Below are 14,364 nucleotides of genomic sequence, written 5' to 3'. Positions count from 1 at the left end.
GGGTGGCTATGGCATCGAAGACTCGGTCATGCAGGCATGAGGAATTTGCACACGCTCGCGAAGAGGAAGCATGTCATCGGCATCGAATCAGTCAAATTCCACAAGGATCACCTCTGCGGTGCCTGTGAATCTGGGAAAATGACCAGATCCAAGCATCCCTCGAAGACTATTGTGACCACTACCCGTCCATTTGAATTGCTTCACATGGATCTATTTGGACCTACTCATTATGCCACACTAACAAATGCAACATCTTTATATGGCTTCGTCATAGTTGATGATTATTCCAGATATACATGGGTGCGTATCATCTTATATAAAACTGAAGTGCAAGAAGTCTTCAAACGATTTTCTTCAAGGACCTCGACGAACTTCGGCATCAAGATCAAACACATCAGGAGTGATAATGGAACAGAGTTCAAAAACACTGGTCTTGATAATTATCTTGATGAACTTGCTATTACTCACGAATTGTCTGCTCCTTATACTCCTCAACAGAATGGTGTCGTTGAAAGGAAGAACATGACTCTGATTGAGATGGCAAAAACCATGCTTGAAGAATATCAGACTCCTCGTCACTTTTGGCCTGAAGCAATCAACACTGCGTGCCATATCATCAACAGGGTATATCTTCACAAATTCCTCAAGAAAACCTCATATGAACTCCTCACTGACAAGAAACCCAATGTAAGTTATTTCAAAGTCTTCGGTGCTAAATGTTGGATTAGAGATCCTCACCATAGCTCAAAGTTTGCACCTAAGGCACATGAGAGTTTTATGGTCGGTTATGGAAAGGAGTCGCACACCTACAGAGTCTTCAATAACTATCACAACAAAGTTGTTGAGACTGTAGATGTGCGGTTCGATGAAACTAATGGCTCGCAAAGAGAGCAATTGCCTCCTTATCCAGATAAGTTGTCTCCTGAGGAAGCAATAAAGCTCAAAGCTACTGAAGACATTGTTCCCACTGAGGAAATTGATGGAGAAATCATTCCCATCACTGATGAAAATCAAGAAGATGCTCCTGAGGAAATTGCTCCAGAACCAATTCCTCAGCCCAGACGAAATCCTCAACCAGTTCATCTGAGGATTGCAAATGAAGTGGAACTTGACAAATCCTCAATGACATCAACGCGCCAGGTCCTCTCACTCGCTCAAAAGATTCACACTTAGTTAACTCTTGTGGGCATTTCTCCTTTGTGTCTATCACAGAACCTTCAAAAGTTGCTGAGGCTTTCCTAGAACCAGAGTGGATCCAAGCTATGCATAACAAACTTCTTCAATTCAAGCGGAATGACGAATGGGAGATTGTCAAACGACCAGATCCTCGCAAGCACAATATCATCGGAACCAAGTGGATTTTCCGAAACAAGCAAGATGAGGATGGTCAAGTGGTGAGGAATAAGGCACGACTTGTAGCCCAAGGCTACACACAGGTTGAAGGAATAGATTTCGATGAAACTTTCGCACCTGTTGCTAGACTTGAAGCTATTTGAATACTACTTGCTTATGCTAATCATCATAACATCATCTTATATCAAATGGATGTGAGAAGTGCATTCCTCAATGGTAAACTAGAGGAAGAAGTATATGTTGCTCAGCCCCCAGGTTTTGAGGATCCAAAGAATCCAGACAAAGTCTTCAGACTCAAAAAGGCGCTCTATGGTCTCAAGCAAGCCCCTCGGGCATGGTATGATACATTGAAGGAATTCCTCATGAAGAAAGGCTTCAAACCTGGTTCCCTCGATCTAACTCTTTTCACTAAATCCTATGATAATGAGCTATTTGTATACCAGATATATGTCGATGACATTATATTTGGCTGTACTGACAAACGATACAGTGATGAATTTGCTTACATGATGAGTGAAGAATATCATATGTCTATGATGGGGGAGCTGAAATTCTTCTTAGGTCTTCAAATTCGTCAACAATGCAATGGAATCTTCATATCTCCGGAGAAATACCTCAAAGATGTTCCGAGGAAATTCGACATGCATGAATGCAAAGGTGCCAAGACTCCAATGCCTACCAACGGCCACCTCTACACTGAAGAAAATGGTAAAGAATTCGAACAGCAGGTATATCGCTCTATGATTGGCTCTTTACTGTATTTATGTGCATCTAGGCCAGATATAATGCTTAGTGTTTGCATGTGTGCATGTTTTCAAGCAAAACCGAAGGAATCACACCATAAGGTTGTGAAGATATTCTTCCATACTTAGCTCACACACCAACACTAGGATTATGGTACCCCAAGGGCTCAAATCTTCATCTTGTGGGATATTCTGATTCTGACTATGCTGGTGACCGTGTGGATCACAAGTCAACCTCTGACACATGTCATTTCCTTGGAAGATCACTAGTTTGCTGCTCCTCAAAGAAGCAAAACTGCGTTTCACTTTCCACTGCCGAAGCTGAGTACATTGTTGTTGGTTCATGCTGTGCTCAATTGCTATGGATGAAGCAAACCCTCAAGGACTACGACATGAACATGAAGAATGTGCCTCTCTACTGCGACAATGAGAGTGCAATCAAGATTGCATACAACCCAGTACAGCACTCGAAGACCAAGCACATCCAGATTCGTCATCATTTTCTTCGGGATCATGTCTTCAAGGGCAATATCCTCATCGACCATGTGAAGACTGACGATCAACTGGCAGATATCTTCACTAAGCCCTTGGATGAGAAAAGGTTTTGCAAGTTGCGGTGTGAGATAAATATCTTAGAATCTTCAAATGTTTTGTAAAAACATGCACACATCCTAACACTTATGCAAAATTGATGACTTAGATGTGCAACACATGATGAATCGACTTTCTTCAACTAATGAAGAATATCACTCTGAGTGTGAAGAAATCAATGAAGAAATTGATTCTCACGGCCCTACGAAATTGTACGCGGCGTCTGTAATCAAAATTCTTATATGGTGGGTCACGCCACCACCCAACATGAAATTCCTCAAGTTGAATTTCTTCAAAGCTGAATTTCTTCAAAATGGTTTTTCTTCAAAACTGAAATTCATCATAATGACGCTTTGTCACAAAATCCTCAAGTTATTGAAAATCTTCGAAAACACTTGATGATTTTCGATTACCTACATAGACTGTGATTTCAAGTCCTCAACAACATTCACTTATAGCTATTTCTTCAATTTGATATTTCATCTAAGTGAATGTGATCGGACCCTACTTTCCCTCTATGCTAATCTCACCCAGTCTATTCAATTCTTCATATGCGTTCTACTTGAAACTTTGTTCGAAATCCTCACTGCGTTCTTGTCAGCTAATGATTTGTTAACAAAATCCTCAAATCTAAAAAAATGTTTTTTTATACTCTGTAACTAAACCCCACTTTCCTCGTTCGGATAACCACGATCTCCACCGCTTCTATCGTGAGCTACACGTGTCTTGCGGAGACGTAGAGACAGGGGCTATTTGGTCTGATATTTCACGCCAACAGTTACTGCCTGGCTATAAATATGTCCCCATCTCCCTCGGTAAAATCTTCTTCGTCCCATCGCCCTCCTGCTACAGCAAAGCTCCAAGCCCTAGTGCCAACGCTAGAAGTCTCGACGCCGGCGAAGAAGAGCTTGACTGCCTCGACCTCTCCGTCGCCGAAACCACGTCGGAACCGGACCATCTTCGTTCGCCGCTGCCGTAGCCGTCCTCTGCTGCCGAGTTAGGGCGCATTAGACTCGCACCGAAAGAGCATCTACTACTACCTCTTCTTTATTCTTCGTGTGCGCCATCTAGGGTAAATAAAAACCATATTTTTACAGCTAGTTTGATCTACTATTTTACCTTAGAGATGTGAAATCTGTTTTTCCCCAAGAATCCATCAGTTTCTTTTCCTCAAACACTGCCTATCACCCAACCATTGATGAACTTCACTAAGCATCTAAGATTTTCATGAGATTCCTCAATTGTGCGAATTTTCAGATCTGTACAACTTTGGAACCCAAGAACAGTATGCTTAGACGAATTCCTCAACCACTCGTCAAATTCCTCAACTGTCAAAAAATTTCATTTCATCAAATCTGAGAACGCATATGACCTCTCCAAATTCCTCGCAACTATACTTTGTTCACAGGTACAAACATGTCAGCTGATGAATCTCTAGGTTCTCATCAACTTAACTCATTTGCAGCGTTTCTTGAAGAAAATCTGCAAGTTTCATCAGAATCCTCAAGAGTTCAATTTCCTCAGCAAAAGCCTCAGCTGAAGAAAATGGAGGATGAAAGGAAGCAAAAGGGTGGCAAGAAACTCGAGCAGAACACTGCCGTAGATATCCCTGAGGATATATACCTGGATTACTGCACGCCTGATGAACATGAATCTATGCCCAAGAGAAAGATCAGGCTTCAAAAGATAGAACGCTGATGGGCTAAGGAGTGGAAAGAGTACAGATTCGTCACTTCCAAATACGCGAAGAAATGCGCTCTGAAGCCTCCTGGCAAACGGGCTCCACTTGAGGATTATCATGAAGCCTCAAGACAATTGATGACTATCCTGAGGAAAAATCAAAACACTTGTCAAAGCTTCAGAAGCAAGCAAAAGCTGCTGTGAGGAAGTTCAATGAAGAATCTGCTGTTGCTGCAACTGGCGCTACTTCCTCTGCAGCTGAGACTTCTGGTACGGCAATTCCTCAACTGAAGTATGTGCAACCAAAACCAAAGGCTTCAAAGCCTCAAGAGAAAACTACACCAGCATCAGCACCAAAACCCTCAGCACCACCTAAGGCTTCAAAGCCTGAACAGAAGCCAATAGTGGAGCAATTGCCTACTGTCTCCAGCTCCTCAGACCCGTCTGCAACAAGCTCGGAGACAAAGTCTTCACCGACTCCTCTAAAGACTAAGGTGACTCCTGGGAGAGGAACAAGACCAAGCCCAAGCAAAATCATCAAGGTCCCTTCTGCATCAGAAAGTAGTGATGAATTTGATGATAACACTCTGCAGGCCATCATCAGAAACAAGCAAGAGAGGGTAGCTCAAGCTTCGGCAGCTCCATTCCTCTGGTCATGGACCCAAAGGTCCTCCTCGACTACATCAACATCTGGTATGAGGACCCCAACACTCCGATTGATGATTTGAAACTTCCCCCAGGCATCAGCCACATGGTGGCCAAATTCATCAATGAAGCCAACTGGAAGGAGCAGCAAGCCAAACAGGCCAAGGTTGCCAAGCTCAAAAAGGAGAAATTCCTCAGGTAGAATCTCCTCAACCTGACGCCTGATGCACTTGTGTCAACATAGGCTGAGTTGAAGACTTTGAGTGAGAAGTACTCTAAGCTTTCTGATCGTCAAAGTCTCAAAAACAACTTCATCAAGTTTGCCACTAACGCAGTTGATGATTACAACAAGAAGCATGCCCCTCCAGTGCCAACTCCTCAGCCTCTGATTGAAGAACTAGCTGATGAGACTACTCATCCTGAGGAAATCCCTCAAGGAAGCCGTGCTGATGAACCGGATATTGAGGAAATCACCAAGGAAAATCCAGCTGATGACTCTGCTACAGCTGGTGAGACTGACCCTGCTACAGCTGGTGCTTCAAAGCCAGCTGATGACTCTGCTCCGGCTGGTGCTTCAAAGCCAGCTGATGACTCTGCTCCAGCTGGTGCTTCTAAACCAGCTGATGAAATTGTCTCTGCTGAGAAAAAACCTTCACCAAAAGCCTCAAAGGTGAGGAAAATGACTCCGTCTGCATCAGACATGAAAAAGACCAGGGTTGCTGAAAAGAAAGCCAAGAAAAGAAAAGCTTCATGAGCAGAAGAATCCACTGAGGCCAAGCGCCTCAAAGCACTTGAAGAAACTGCTCCTCTGGATCCTGTGCCTCTCAGCAGCGCTCCATCATATCAGATGATCCCCTTTGCAAGCGAAGACTAGGAGCAAGGGGCAGATGAGGAAATGAAGAATGCTGAATCTGAGGAACATATTGATGAGGAAATTCGCATTGATGACAGTCCTCAGCCCTCCATTCCTCGTGAAGTAACTGCACAAGGATCAGCTGCACCAGCTGATGAATCCTCCACCAAGCGAGCTGAGGAAGAACAACGTGAAACTCCTCAGCCTGATGAAAGTCACAGTCCGGAGCAAAATCCTCAACCTTAGGATCAGGCTGACCCAACTCCAACTGCTGAGCAAAACCCTCAAGCTGAGCCTCAGGATGAACCAATAATTCCTCCTCCAGAGCAAAACCTCCAACAGGAAGCTCCGGTTGACGACAAGATATATGCTCCATGGATCATGAGATATATGCCTGAAGCTCAAGCTGATGAAATTCCTCACCCTGAGGACCATGCTGGGGAAAATGCACTAGACCCAGACAATGCCTTTGTCGTCCTCAACCCAGAATCTGCAATAGTTGTCTCCCCTCAAGTCCAGCCGCAAAACCTTCAGCCAATCCAGAGTCAGCCGTTCTCCAAGCGGCCAAAGTTTCAAAAGGAGTCCTTCTTTGAAGAACGCATGTTCTTCATCGGAGAAAATCCCTATGACAAGCCTCGCATCAGGCATCTGAAGTTTTGGACAAGGACACAGCTCAACTACTATGCCTCTATGTTGTGTGGAAGAAACAAGATTTTCTAGCACGGGCATATTCCTCGTGTTGAGCTTGAAGAAATAACATGCTTTGCTCCAGTCCTCAACGTCCTTTTTGAAGCTGGACTCCTCCCAATGTGCTCGGATATCTGTGATTGGAACAGTGAGCTTATTCTTCAATTCTATGCAACTCTTCACATATCAGGAGATCCAACAGACATCAACACATGGGTGCTCGATTGGATGACGCAAACCACACACTTCAAAGCTCCTGCCAATGAGTTGATGTGTGAACTACCTGTATCAATTCCCTAAGAGCAGGCAGTGAAGCTATATGATGAACGTGACCTGGCTAACAAGCTGATGGATGTCCTCATGAAGCCTTTGGATAAGGGGAAACCGCCAAGAACAACCTTCCTGGTCCATGAACTGAAATATGAACCCATGATGGTTTACAGAATCCTCTGCAGCGTTCTTGCGCCAATCAAGGGCCATGATAATGAAGAAGATGTCGTAGGCATCATGAAGAATATCCTCTTCAACATCACACATAGTATTCCCATCAACATTCATGATTTCTTCTTGAGGACTTTGGCCGAGAATGCTATGGCTCCTTTTGACCACAAGATATATGCTCCATGGATCATGAGATTCATCAGAACAAGGTCAGGCATCAATTATCATGCTGATTTCAACAACCATATTGGTTATATGCCTCCTATAAGGGTCAACAAGAAGACTTTTGAGCCTGTTGAAGGAAAACGCAAGTCTGTCATTAATGAAGGCAGTCAGCCCCTTGATGGCCAGTTCAGAGAGCCCGAAGCTTATTCCTCATGGGATGACACTGAAACCCATCCTCCAAGTCATGTTGCTCCTAGGGTGCTAAATACCAGAGAGCTTCTTCTCAGTCTTCACCAGAATGTGGATCGGAATCACAAGTGGGTCAAACGCCAGTTCGGCGCCATTGTGAAAACCCTCAATGAAACGCAGAATGTTGTGAAGCTTAACCATCATTATCTTCATGAGGTTTTTGATCGCACCTGGGCTACACTGGCTCATTTGAAGACTCCAGCAGAACTTGAAAAATTGGAGTTTGTGCGGGACTTCGACTGGTCGTGGCCACCAAAGAAGAAATTCAGGCCAATTCCAGTTCCAGACCTTGAGGACAGTTCTTTCTCTTCATTCCGCACTGCTGAATCTGATGAAGAACAACAAGACACTGCCACCGGTCCAAGGAGGAAGTCTGCTCCCAAGAATCCTCACGCGTCTTCCTCAATCACCAAGAAGTGAAAGTCTTCACGGACGTTAGTCCTCAGTTTGTCCCTTTTTGTCACTTGATGACAAAGGGGGAGAAACTTGAGAGTTAGTTTCACGCGGGATATTTTGGGGGCTGATAAACTATATTTAAGTTACAAACTCTTGGCTCTACTTAAGTGTTTTATGAAATGAGTTGTAACTTAAGCCTGATGGTACTCTGACGCTTTTGAACGTTTTTCTTCGCATGCTTATTCCTCAAAATTATAATGCACGCATGCTGGAATTCGTCAGATACCATTTGTCATCATGCATCCTCAATTTCTTCATACTATATGTCGTATGTATGCATGATTTACAAGACTCAGGGGGAGATCTCCATGATATAAATCATCAATGTGCATTTGCTATGAAAAGCAAAATCCTCAAGATATGCACATCTACAGGGGGAGTCTCTCTGAATCTTGATTTCAAATTCCTCAAATGAGTATTTACACTTCATATTTTTATCCCTGTTGAATACTTAACCTAATTGTCATCAACCACCAAAAAGGGGGAGATTGTAAGTGCATCTAGTGCCCCTTAGTGATTTTGGTGGTTTGAAGACTTATAGGTTAAGTATCTAATGTGTTCTTGAGTGTACACAGGATCTATAAGTCGTTGAGCAGTTTGAAATATTCGATGAATATCGACCCCTAAAAATGTATATCTTTGGTTGAAGAAATTGGTCTTAAGCTGAAGATTTGAATCGCGAAGAATTTGCGATGAAATTGATATTCCTCATGAAGATATTGAAATTGAGGAATTCGGTGTGTCCTGAAGAAAATCAATCTGAAGACTTTGGAGCATGAAGATTTATTCTTTCTGTTTTGTTTTCTTCACACTTGAGTAATAGGAACACCGTATTGTTAAAGGGGGTCAACGTAACACATTGGAATGAATTTCCTCATGATGCTCAACCCAAGCCTAATCCTACCAAAAGCCTGAAGTGAGGAATATGAGTGACATGAGGACTCTCACAGTTGAGGGTCCCGACCATTATCAATAGCCACGCCACATCATTGGTCTTATCCACACCAACGGTCATATTATTTAAGGGCATTAATGTCAAATCATGTCGGGATGCTCCCAGGCTATAAATAGCCGCCCCACAACCATTAGCTGGTTGGCTGCTCCGTTAGAAACTGACACTTGTCATAAGAGCAACCCAAATTCCTTAGAGTCTTTGAGAGTAATTCATCAGTGAGGAAAGACCTCAAACACCAAACCACAAACCAAGAACCAAGTGATTGAGCATCACTGAAGAATTTGTTCCTGTGTGGGACTGAAGCCTTTTACCTTTGAGGACTCTGCATCCTCCAGACGGTTAGGCGTCATGGTCTAGAGCAATCCAGCAGTCAATTGTGGATCGCCAGGTGACCAAGTTTGTGAGGGTTTGGAAGTCTGCCATGAAGACTTACCACAAGTGTTGGGCGAGGACTCTATGTTCTTAGCCCAAGCAGAATACAGTAGGGACTTTGTGTCCCGGGACGGTGTGTCTTTTGGTTTCAATACCAAGCCGCTCCAAACCAAATGTACAACTGTCACACCAGTTGGAACAGGGTCATCAACTACTGTCTTCACTTTGAAATGGGTTCTATTTCCTCAACTCTTTATATTCCTCAGATAGTGTGTTGATGATTTTCAGTGTCACTGTTTGAAGAATTTGCTGAAGACTTTCTCTGAAATTCCTCAACCCCAAATTCTTCGCGCAAGTTAATCCTCATATGTTTTCTGCGTGCCTGCATATTGTGCACACTGTTTTCATATTCTTCATCCTGAAAAACTGTTGTAGTGAAACTTTGCACTCCTGATCCTTTGTTGTTTCCGCTGTAAGTTAGTCATCAGTGAGGAATTTCCTCATAAGGAATTTCTTCAGTGATGAAATTCTAAAAATCACCTATTCACGCCCCTCTAGTCGATATATCACACTTTCAATAATATTGCTTTCAACATTTATGGGAGTACGTGAGATATAATGCTTGATTCTTTGCCCATTTACCACTCTCAGAAAATTACCTTCCGTGTTGTTGATCTTGATGGCACCAGAATGATATACTTCCTCAACAATGTAAGGACCTTCCCATTTAGAGAGAAGCTTGCCTGCAAAAAATATTAAACAAGAATTATATAGCAAGACATAATCACCTACATTGAACTCACGCTTTTGTATCCTTTTATCATGCCACCTCTTAACCTTTTCTTTGAACAACTTGGCATTTTCATATGCCTGAGTTCTCCATTCATCAAGCGAGCTAATATCAAATAACCTCTTCTCACCAGCAAGTTTGAAATCAAAGTTGAGCTCTTTGATTGCCCAATAAGTCTTATGCTCTAGCTCAAGAGGTAAATGACATGCTTTACCGTAAACCATTTTTTACGGAGACATGCCCATGGGATTCTTATAGGCAGTTCTATAAGCCCACAGTGCATCATCGAGCTTCTTAGACCAATTCTTTCTAGACCTATTGACATTCTTTTGCAGAATTAGTTTAGTCTCTCTATTGCTTAGCTCTACTTGACCACTGGACTGAGGGTGATAGGGAGAAGCAATTCTAAGATTGACATCGTACTTAGCAAGCGTTTTACGGAAAGCACCATGAATGAAATGTGAACCACCGTCGGTCATTAGATATCTAAGGACTCCAAATCTAGGGAAAATAACTTCTTTAAGCATCCTAATAGAAGTGTTGTGATCAGCACTACTAGTTGGGATAGCTTCTACCCACTTAGTAACGTAATCAACAACAACTAGGATATGAGTATACCTGTTGGATTTTGGAAAAGGTCCCATATAATCAAAGCCCCAAACATCAAATGGTTCAATGAAAAGTGAATAATTCATAGGCATTTCCGTTTACCGATATTACCTATTCTTTGACATTCGTCACAAGACAAGACAAACTTACAGGCATCCTTGAAGAGAGTGGGCCAGTAGAAACCTGATTGCAATACCTTGTGTGCAGTTCTATCTCCCGCATGGTGTCCTCCGTAAGACTCGGAGTGACACTTCTATAGGATATGTCCCTGTTCATGTTCAGGTACACAACGTCTAATAACACCATCTACTCCTTCCTTATAAAGGTGAGGATCATCCCAGAAGTAATGTCTCAAATCAAAGAATAATTTCTTCTTTTGCTCGTATGTGAAACTAGGTGGTATATATTTGGCAACGATATAGTTTGCATAGTCAGCATACCACAGTGTACTACGTGAAGCATTTATTACATTCAATTGCTCATCAGGAAAGCTATCATCAATAGGTTGTGGGTCATCAAGAACATTCTCCAACCTAGACAAGTTATCTGCTACTGGGTTATCAGCACCCTTCCTGTCGACAACATGCAAATCAAATTCTTGTAGCAAGAGAACCCATCTGATAAGTCTCGGTTTAGCGTCTTTCTTTTCAATGAGGTACTTAATAGCAGCGTGATCAGTGTGAATAGTGACTTTGGAATCAACTATGTAAGATCTGAACTTTTCACATGCAAACACGACTGCTAAAAATTCCTTTTCAGTAGTAGCATAGTTTCTTTGGGCACTGTCTAGAGTTTTACTAGCATAACGAATAACATTCATCTTCTTATCAACTCTTTGTCCTAGGACAGCACCAACAGCATAATCACTAGCATCACACATGATTTCAGAAGGTAAGTTCCAATCAGGTGGTTGAACAATAGGTGCAGTTATCAAAGCCTTCTTAAGTATTTTGAAGGCTTCCTCACAATCATCGTCAAAAACAAAAGGAATATCCTTTTGCAAGAGATTGGTAAGAGGCCTAGAAATCTTACAAAGGTCTTTAATGAACCTTATATAGGAACCAGCATGACCAAGGAAACTTCTTATACCTTTGATATCTATGGGGCATGGCATTTTATCGATTGCATCAACCTTAGCCTTATCGACTTCAATACCTCTTTCAGAAATTTGATGTCCTAAGACGATGCCTTCATTAACCATAAAGTGGCACTTCTCCCAATTCAAGACAAGGTTGGTGGCTTTACATCTCTGCAAGACTCGATCAAGGTTGCTGAGGCAATCATCAAAAGAAGACCCGTAAACAGAGAAGTCATCCATGAAAACCTCAACAGTCTTTTCACAAAAGTCAGAGAATATAGAAATCATACATCTTTGAAAGGTAGCAGGTGCATTACATAAGCCAAAAGGCATACGTCTGTAAGCAAAGGTACCAAAAGGGCAGGTGAAAGTGGTTTTCTCCTGATCAGCTTGTGCAACTGGTATTTCGGAGAAACCAGAATAACCGTCTAGAAAGCAGAAGTGTGTGTGTTTAGACAGTCTTTCTAGCATTTGGTCGATAAAAGGCAAAGGGTAATGATCTTTCCTAGTGGCTTTATTCAATTTCCTAAAATCGATCACCATCCTATAGCCAGTAATAATCCTCTGTGGGATCAATTCATCCGTATCATTAGGGACAAGGGTAATACCTCCCTTCTTAGGGACGCAATGCACCGGACTTACCCAATCACTATGAGCAACAGGATAAGTAATACCTATTCTAGGAGCTTTAGTATTTCTTTTCTTACTACCTCTTTCATCTTAGGTTTTAGTCTCCTTTGATGATTAGCAACTCGTTTGGAATCATGATCGGTTTTAATCTTGTGCTGGCATAGAGTGGGACTAATGCCCTTAAGATCATCAAGAGTATATCCAATACCAGCACGGTTCTTCCTCAGAGTTTTTAGTAACTTCTTTTCTTCATGCTCTGAGAGACTAGCACTAATTATAACATGATATATCTCTTTTTCATCAAGATAAGCATACTTAATAGTATCAGGCAACTGTTTAAGCTCGAACACAGGATCACCCTTTGGTGGGGGTGGATCTTCAAGAAGTTCAACATGCAAGCTATTCTTAAGGATAGGATATTGTTCAAACACAACTCTATCTATCTCATCCCTTTCATCCATATGCATATCATTTTCATGCTCAAGCAAGTATTGCTCTAAAGGATCAGTAGGAGGAGGAACAATAGAAGCTAGGGCAATAGTTTCATCCTTACTAGGCAACTCTTTTTCACGAGGTTGTTTACCAAACTTGGAGAAATTGAACTCATGTGACACACGTTCAAAGCCAACAGTGACAGTTTGCTTCTCACAGTCAATATGAGCATTGACGGTATTGAGGAAGGGTCTACCAAATATGATGGGACAAAAGCTATCTTGTGGTAGCAAGAACGAGGAAATCAGTAGGATACTCCGTTTTACCACACAAGACTTCAACATCTCTAACAATTCCCACAAGGCATATACTATCCCTATTGGCAAGCTGGATAGTGACATCAATAGGTTACATCTGAACAAGTGCAATCTCGTCTTTATTTCATCATATGAGGATTGAGGTATTGCACTAACACTAGCACCCACGTCACATAAACCATGATAACAATGATCTCCTATCTTAACAGAAACAACAGGCGTGCCAACAATAGGCCTATGTTTGTCTCTAGCATGTGGTTTAGCAATTCTAGCAGCATCTTCACAGAAGTGAATATCGTAGCCATCAACATTGTCGGACAAGAGATATTTGATAATAGCAATGCTAGGTTAAACTCTAATTTGCTCAAGGGGTGTAGGTGTTCTAATGTGCCCCCTATGTATCACAGTTCAAGCTTTGGAATGATCCTTTATCCTAACAGGGAAAGGTGATTTCTCAATGTAAGCACTAGGAACAATAGGATCATTATAGGCAATTATTTTCTCTTCAACTCGATTGTGTTTAACTACATTGACTTCTAAGGGAGGATGATATTTAAACCACTTCTCTTTGGGGAGGTCTATATGAGCAGCAAATGATTCACACAATGAAGCTACTATCTCAGGGTTTAACGCAATCAAACTTGAAATTCATACCTAACTCCTTACCTTCATCCAGATCCCAATCTTCAGAGTTGCGTTTAATTCTTTCCAATAAATTCCATTTGAAGTCAATATCTCTCTTCATAAAAGAACCGGTACAAGAAGTGTCAAGCATGGTGCGATCATCATGAGAAAGCCGAGCATAGAAGTTCCGAATGATAATTTCTCTCGAGAGCTCATGGTTGGGGCATGAATATAACATTGATTTAAGCCTCCCCCAAGCTTGAGCGATGCTTTCTCTGTCACGAGGCCAAAAATTACAAATATAATTCCGATCACGATGTACTAGATGCATAGGATAAAACTTTTGATGAAATTCCAATTTCAACCGGTTGTAGTTCCATGATCCAGTATCATCACATAGTCTATACCATGTCAACGCCTTATCCCTCAAAGATAGGGGAAAGACCTTCTTCTTGACCTCATCCTCGGGGAAACCTACAAGCTTAAACAAACCACAAACTTCATCTACATAGATTAGATGCAAGTCCGGATGTGATGTTCCATCTCCTGTAAAAGGATTAGCCAGCAGTTTCTCAAGCATACCCGAAGGAAATTCATAGAAAATATTTTCAGTAGGTGCAGAAAGTGGAGGAGCAACTCCTTGTGCTTCCGTTCGAGGTGAAGATACCCCGAACAACCTCCTCAAAGGATTAGT

This window comes from Hordeum vulgare, chromosome 4H (assembly GCF_904849725.1).
Source record: "Hordeum vulgare subsp. vulgare chromosome 4H, MorexV3_pseudomolecules_assembly, whole genome shotgun sequence".
Classification (NCBI taxonomy): domain Eukaryota; kingdom Viridiplantae; phylum Streptophyta; class Magnoliopsida; order Poales; family Poaceae; genus Hordeum; species Hordeum vulgare.
The sequence above is the reverse complement of the archived record's forward strand: the minus strand, read 5'-3'. Positions refer to the sequence as shown.